The sequence below is a fragment of the Octopus bimaculoides genome, chromosome 26 (genome assembly GCF_001194135.2).
Source record: "Octopus bimaculoides isolate UCB-OBI-ISO-001 chromosome 26, ASM119413v2, whole genome shotgun sequence".
NCBI classification, from domain to species: Eukaryota; Metazoa; Mollusca; class Cephalopoda; order Octopoda; family Octopodidae; genus Octopus; species Octopus bimaculoides.
This window is the reverse complement of record NC_069006.1, coordinates 25,285,167-25,292,852: the sequence shown is the minus strand read 5'-3', so window position 1 is coordinate 25,292,852 and position 7,686 is coordinate 25,285,167. Positions and strand designations below refer to the sequence as shown.

General features: G+C 43.4%; 1 protein-coding gene across 1 annotated transcript in view; it reads left to right on the top strand.

Moving 5' to 3' along the window:
* The window catches only part of LOC128247007 (arginine-glutamic acid dipeptide repeats protein-like), a gene marked incomplete at its 3' end in the record, with an annotated part of 231,787 nt that overhangs the window by 76,443 nt on the left and 147,658 nt on the right, over positions 1-7,686 (top strand). The gene's annotated exons all lie outside the window — the stretch shown is intronic.

Here is a 7,686-nt window from a genome sequence, read left to right as displayed (position 1 = left end):
TGCAGTTCAGGAAAAAAAGAGACAGATAGAATAAGTTATAGGCTTACATAGAAAAGTCCTGGGGTCGATTTGTTCGACTAAAGGCGGTGCTCTAGCATGGCCGCAGTCAAATGAAAGAATGAAAGAATACATGTGGGTGTGCGCGCATTATATATATATATAGACATGCACAGACACCCTCCTACACAGGTGCGTGTGTAGACCTTAACGTTCCTCTTCTAGAGAGAAATTAATATTTCGCAGCCAACCTGAGCCGTTTTGTGAGGTTTTTGTGTTTTAAGACAGTTCAAAGTTGCCTCCCTTGTTTTCTGCTGTGAACATTTTGGCAGAGAGGAAATGCAAGAGGAAGGGGTGACAACCAACATGCCGGCTTCTCTCTTTCTCCAACCAGTCTCTCTCTCTCTCTCTCTCTCTCTCTCTCTCTCTGTCTCTTTCCGCTTTAATTTCTCTCTAACAAATGTCAATATTTGCTATTCCGTGCTTCTATCATCGACGTGACGTGTTATATACCTCGGCCTCATGTTGCCTCTTCGGTTCGCTGCTAAATTTCCTGTGTACTGATATATCTATTACACTTGTTACAAACAGTTGTCACACACACACACACGTTCCATCTCTCTCTCCCCCCATCTCTCTTTCCGCTATAACATTCAATCTCTTATGACTTTCACGTCTCTCTCTCTTATAAGCTCTTAAAATACTCGCTCTCTTTTTCTACACTCTCTCTCATTGTGCTCATTCCGTCTTTCACTCACTCTCTCTGATTTCCACTCTGTCTTCTACTCACTCTCCTCTCTCATATTTCTACACCCTTATCTCTAACTCTCTCTCTCTCTCTCTCTCTCTCTCTCTCGTACTCACCATCTCTCTTTCTATTTTCTCTCTTATCCTCCTCACTCTTTCAAAACCTTCATTTACACTCTCAGTCTTTCACACTTATCCTTCTCTCGTTCACAGCCAGTATATCTGCTCCTGCTTCTCGTTCATATTCTCTCTTCCCCCCCCCTCTCTCCCCTATAAATATTCTTCCTCTCTCCCCACTGTATTTATCTCCCTCTCTCTCTATTACTATTTCATCATTTCACATCACTCTCTCTCCCCCTCTCTCCTACCCGTATTCATCATTCTCTCATACTCTCTGCCTTCCTCCCTCATTCCTTCTCTCTCTCTCTCTCCTCATCCCCCGTCTCCTATGACTCTCCTCTCTCCTATCTGTCTTCATTTATTCTCTAAATCCAACTTTCTATTCACAACTTGTCATACGGATATATTATCTCTCCTTTTTAATTCACTCTCACATCTCATTTCTCTCTCTCTCTCCCCCTTTTCTCGCACACTCACACGCACGCACGCACGCACCTACACATCACATCACATCTTTCACCCTCTCACTCCTTCCTCTATTTCTCCTCACACTACTACTACTACTACACTTTACATTCTTTCACTTCACCCTCCTCTCTCCCTCTCTGCCTCTCATTTATCTGTCTTTCACCTATCGTTTTTCTCTCCTTCTCCGTTCTCTCTCTCTCTTCTCCCACCATTCCCCACTCTCTCTCTTCTCCCACCATTCCCCACTCTCTCTCTCTCTCCCCTCCCACCATTCCCACACCCTCTCTCCCGAACGAAGTGGGAGCAATAAAACGAAAATAAAAGGGATTTATTCTACTTGACTATTTATTTCGTTCTCGTCTCTCTCACACTCTCTTTATCTTTTTCTCTCCCTCTCTCGTCCTCAAGCCTTTTATTTCATCCGCTCTCCCTCCCTCTCTTCTTTCTTTCTCCCTCTCTGTCTCTTCCTTTGTTTCTTCCTAGTCTCTCACTTTCTCCCGCTCCCTCTCTCTTTTTTCCTAGTCTCTCACTTCTCCCCCGCCTCACCTACCTCTCTCTCCCTTCGTTCCTCCCTTTCCCTCGATCTTCTCTCTCTTCCTCTCTCTCTCTCTCCCACCTCATTTATTGTCACTCTCATTCTCCAAACCTCACAACCCTCACTCCCTCTCATTTATTCCTCTCCCCATATCTTCCTCTTACTCCTCCTCCTCCCTTACTGTCTCTCTCTCCCTCCCTCTCCTTACCCTCTTCTTCACCTTGTACCGTTCTCTTCTCCATTTCACTTCTTCCAATTATCCTCCACTTTCTCTCTCTCCAATTCCCTCCCATCATCCACTTGATATCCCATCTTCTTTCTAATCCAACAATCTCTTCCTTACATTCCTTTCTCTCCATAATACAATCACTCACAAATCTATTCCGCCTCTCTCACTTTCTCCCTTAGTGAATTTCTTCCCCTCTCTCTCTGTAGATCCATTCCCCTCCTCTCATTAGTTCTCCTCCCCCTCCTATATGAATCCTTTCCCCTCTGCATAACTCTTCCCCTCTATGAAACCCCCCTCTCTCAATGAAGCTCTTCCTTTCGTTTTTCTAGCTCTCCCCTCTCTCTCTTTGAATCTATATTCTCCTTTCTCTCTTTATCAATCTCTTCCACCTCCCTTTGAATCTCTTTATCAATCTTTCCCCCTCTCTCTTTGAGTCTCCCTTTCTATCAATCTCTCTCTCTATCAATCTCTCCTCTCTCTATATATATCAATCTCTCTCTCTCTCTCTTTCTCAGTTCTGTTATAACCGTGTGTAATGTGTCTATCGCCAGATATCCAACACATTTTTTTATATTCCTTTCTCCATAATCTTTCTCTCTCCACACACACACACCTCCACCACCACTACCTCCCTCTCATGGACACCACAATTTTAGGGGTTGTGGGTACAATTCATTGCCTTTTTACTTTCCTAAACTCCCCTAATGGCCCTAAAATAAAGACCTGCAAATTACTGCCTTCTTATTCCCCAGCTCACTCTCTCTACCTAAATTCTTCTTCATTGGCACCTGATATTAACCGCTAACATAAGGAGCAGTCTTCGGAACACATCTCTCTAAGAACTAATTATGTTCTTTGGTTGTGTGTGTGTGTGTGTGTGTGTGTGTGTGTGAGAGAGAGAGGGAGAGGAAGACAAACTATAATATTTGGGGAAAAGAAAAATGTTACAGTGATAGAAATTATGTGATGTGGATATATAAAAGTTATTTGTGGAAAATGGACGGAAAGCAGCAGAAAGCAGTTATGGCAGGCTCTGAGAGAGATTGCTTTATGAGAAGAGTGAGGGAGAAGAAGAATGTTTAAAGTGGCTGGCATTAAAATACAAGTTAGAGTGTATATAATAATAATAATACAAGGTATATAATGTGTATTGGCTGTGATAGGTAGCATGTATGCTTTACTGAATAAAAAAAAGTGGGGGAGTTGGCATTATATTTACACACATATATATACACACACTCAGATGTGCATGTACACACGTACATACGCACATATAGGTGTGAGGGTAATTGTAAATGTGTGTGTGTGTGTGTGTAGAATCTCACTTTCCTGGCTTGGTGATGGTTCTCTGTACAGTAACCACCTGCCATGCAAAATGTCTCCCGCTTTCATCACTGCCCCCCGGTTTACAGCCCACTCCATCCACACTGTGCACACACGACAAATTTCTTCCAATTCTTATTCCCTTCCACCCCTACCATGGCCACCACTACCTTGCATACACACACACCAAGTATGAAAATGCTTTTGGTCACTTTGAACCTCAGAAAAGTCACTATTTCCTGACACTGTCCCTTTTTCTTTACCTTCAGACACTGAATCCCAGAGCTGATCCCTTCTTCCTACACTCACCAAATCCTTTACTCCAGTGGTTCCCAACCTTTTTGATATCTGGGCCAGATCCAAAACCTGAACATCTTTTAAGGGGACAAGCCAAAATTGTAAAGCACAAGTCAATTAAGGAAAAACTTATTCCATTTATGGTGGGGGGAAAAAACCCACTGTGGGTTCTCCAGAAGGATTCTTGAGGGCTGCATGCTTTTAATCTCTCCACTTTGAGACATGGACCTACCTCAGTTTTGGAAACCTGCTGCAGTAGGTCTCAGCCCCAAGAAAGTTGACCATTCTAGCCCTCCAAACTATATATTACTCTATCACACACTCACTTGTCATGGAGTTGGCCATTAATGGTAACCTCCTGCAATTCCTGGAATCTCTCTCCCTCCCTCTCTCTCCTGATCACCAGCAGAGTTTGCTGTAAGATCACTTGCCACTGGTGGCCTCCTCAAGCACCAGTCACTCACTAGTGTGGGTTTTGCTTTGGAGAGACTTGATTCAAGCAATGTTCTCTTCTTTCATCATCATCATCCTTTAACATCTGTTAGATTGGATGGTTTGACAGGAGCTGGCAAGCCAGAGGGCCGCACCAGGCTCCTCTTGCCAAGCTGGGGCATGATTTCTACAGCTGGCTGCCCTTTGTAATGCCAAACACTTTACAGAGTGTACCCAGATGTGTGGCCTAGTGGTTAGGCTGTTACATTCATGATCACCAGTTCATGGGTTCAGTTCCCTGATTGGGCGAGGCATTGTGTTCTTGGGCAAAACACTTCATTTCATGTTGCTCCAGTCCCCCTTTTGATCTGGGGTGGGGGATGTTGGCCTGCTCACCTAGCCAGCGGGGATGGCATCATTTGAAGGCTAAAACAATGCAAAAGCGCATTGTGACTAGTGATGAAAAAAACCCACCTGGCAGATAGGCAAAAAAAAGTCACTGATATACATATGTACGCACCCCGGTTTCTGGCCCACAGACATGTGTCCAATGGCCCCTACCGATTCTGCACCAATCCCTACACCCAGAACATTGATCCCCTGAGGTGTTGATTTACAAAAGTTCGAGGGAAACATTATGCTAATGGAATCAGTTTCACTGGTCTGGGGACAGGGATGTCATAAGCACTGCCCCCCTTCATAAAGCAATACATGGATGTATATTGTGTACGTGTGTGTGTGTGTGTGTTAGGGGAATCTTTCAGGGTTGGGGTTGATTTAACTTCTTTGAAGTTAAATCTGGTGGACAGCCGTTTGGGATATGAAATCTGGACACAAAGTACTTGCTGTCTCATGGGATGTGTGTGTGTGTACGCGTATGCATGTGTGTAAACGTGTGTATATGTACATATGTGCGTGTATAAATATGTGTATGTATATATGTATATTTATATGTGCACGCTCATGTGTGTGTGTGTGTATAAATGTTAGTTTTTATGATCAGAATAAAAATAATTTTGCATTAATCTGAATGGGTTTCTTAAACATCAATACTATTGTCAGTGACTTCGAAGTTTCATCCAGTCAAGCCATCGTGTGTGTGTGTGTGTGTGTGAAAACTACATTGTTTGCTTTATACACACACACACATACAAATGTGTATATGTTTCCGTGTATATTGCATATGTAATAAAGGCGTGTATGCACACGCATACACGTGAGGGCGCGCATATACGCTTCCGTGAGTGAGTGAGCGAGTGAGTGAGCTCGACGGAGTTCTGTGTGTATGTGTGTCCGCCGTATCCGTGGAGAGAAGAAAGCGGAAGTTGTCAGGTTTGATAGGAGAGATAATCGATTGTATATGACAGATAGAGTGGAAGGGAGTTCTATGGAGAGTAGAAGATATAGAGGTGGGAGTGAACGCCGTGGGAAAAATTTGATAGATGTTGTTAGAGCCCTGCTCGTTCCTGGTTTGGGTAGGTTTAATGGTTAAATAAGATAAAACCAGTGCTTAAACCCCGTCTGTATTTGTAAGGCTCTCAATATATGACTTACATCCCTTTTCTGAAATAGTAACGTGTGTTTTGAGGACGATGCAGCTGCTATTTTTAGCAAGGGACTCCGTAGTTGTTTTTAGTTCGTGCAGCTTTTGTCATTATAAAGTCCTTTCCAGTTATGACCATCCCACTTTTTGTTTGGGTTGTATAAGATTACCTTATCGAATGTGTGTCCCCGTTGCGTTTCTCTCTTTTTGATTTCAAGGAGATTTGGTTGTTATTTCTAGCTGATTTAGTGATCCTGTAGTGGTCTCCCCGTTGGTTTTTGTGTCTGTGAGGTAAGTGTAATGAGGCAAAAGGGGAGATAATTGTGTGTGTGTGTGTGTGTGTGTATACACACATTTGTCTGTGGTGTGTGAAGGGGTGGGGGGTCTATAGGTGAGGAGAAAACGTTTAGAATTCGAGTTTGTTGGGAGTGGTCGAGGTATTGCGAGATTCATAGATACTGGGGTTAGAGAGCGAGTGCGTGTGTGTTAGAATAGAGATGACGGATTGAAAGAGAGGAAAGTGTCCACAGTATAAAGGAAAGGGGAGAGATACGTAAAAAAGAGAGAGAGATTTATGGAAGAGATGATATGAAACGAAATAGAGATGATAATATACGGAAGATCTGTGGAACAGTGTAGCTTTGTACGTAATGTGTTTGTGTGTTGTACGTAATGTGTGTGTGTGTGTGCGTTGTACGTAATGTGTGTGTGTGCGTTGTAGGTAATGTGTGTGTATTATACGTAATGTGTTTGCGTGTGTTTTGTATGTACGGATTTACATACGTAATGTATGTACTTTTTGCTGGTTGCGTATATAAAAATGTGTTACATATGGCTGTATGTGTTTTGTATGCCTTTCTACGGATGTGTGTTTCATATTTTGGGTCTGGATGTTTTTATGTGTGCCGATCGGTTTTTTTTCCCCTTTCTTTTTTCTTGTGTGTCTGTGTGCGCGTTTATGGAAGTGAACATTTGTGTGTTACCCGTTTGTTTCAACCCCGTGTACTCTCTCTCTACATGCCACTGTTGTCTGTACTTTTCTTGTACTCATGAAAGTACATTGTGTGCTACGTGAAAACCACTAATGTGCGTCTGCACGTCTGTCTGTTCTTTAAGGGTGCACGTGTGTGTGTGTGTGTGTGTGTGGACGTTTATTGGCCTCCTGTCCTTGTGTGCTCAGCGTTATGCATGTGGATGTATGTAAATCGCCTGCCTTGTGTGTATGTGTGCATGGATGTGTGTGTATGTGTGTGCTTGTCTCTGCTTGTAGACACAGTGACTGAAAGGGTGAGCTGCTGCTGCTGACGGTGGAGGTAGCTATGATTGGGGGTGGAGACGACGGTGGAGGTGGTAACAACAGCAGCGGCGGAAATGGCTTCTACTAGAGTTTGTAAGATTTTATTGATTAAGAGTCATGTTACCGAAGTAGCTGTGTGCCCTGTAGTAGACCAGCTGTGAGATTCGATGGAAGAAACAGCATGGCTCTCTCTCTCTCTCTCTCCACACGGCGAGCCCCCCTCTCCCCTCCATCCTTCCTCACCCAAACTGGTGCATGTTGTAGCTGACACATAATGGTTTTACCAGAATAGGCCGTTCACACTTAATCTTAAGACTTTCAACTGACAGAAAACAGACAGACGGCTTTTGTCCATGCACCGCCGCCACCCTCTTCACTTTCTCTCTCTCTGTCGCTCTCTCTCTCCCTCCTCCCTTTTCTTTTTCGCTTTCTTCACCCATCTCTTCTTCTTCTTCTTCTTCTTCTGTTATCTATATAGATAGGCAGACAGACAGATAGACTCATAGTTAGATAGGTGTGTATATACGTATGCAGGCTTCGTAGCGTGTTCTGGGTTGATCTAACATGTTTCTCTCATTTGTGTGTGTGTGTGTGTGTGTGTATCACTGGTGTACATGTACACTGTATGTGTAAATTAACACATGATTGTTTTTCTATTGAGCAGGTTTCGCAATGAAATCTGTCTAAAGGAAATTGTG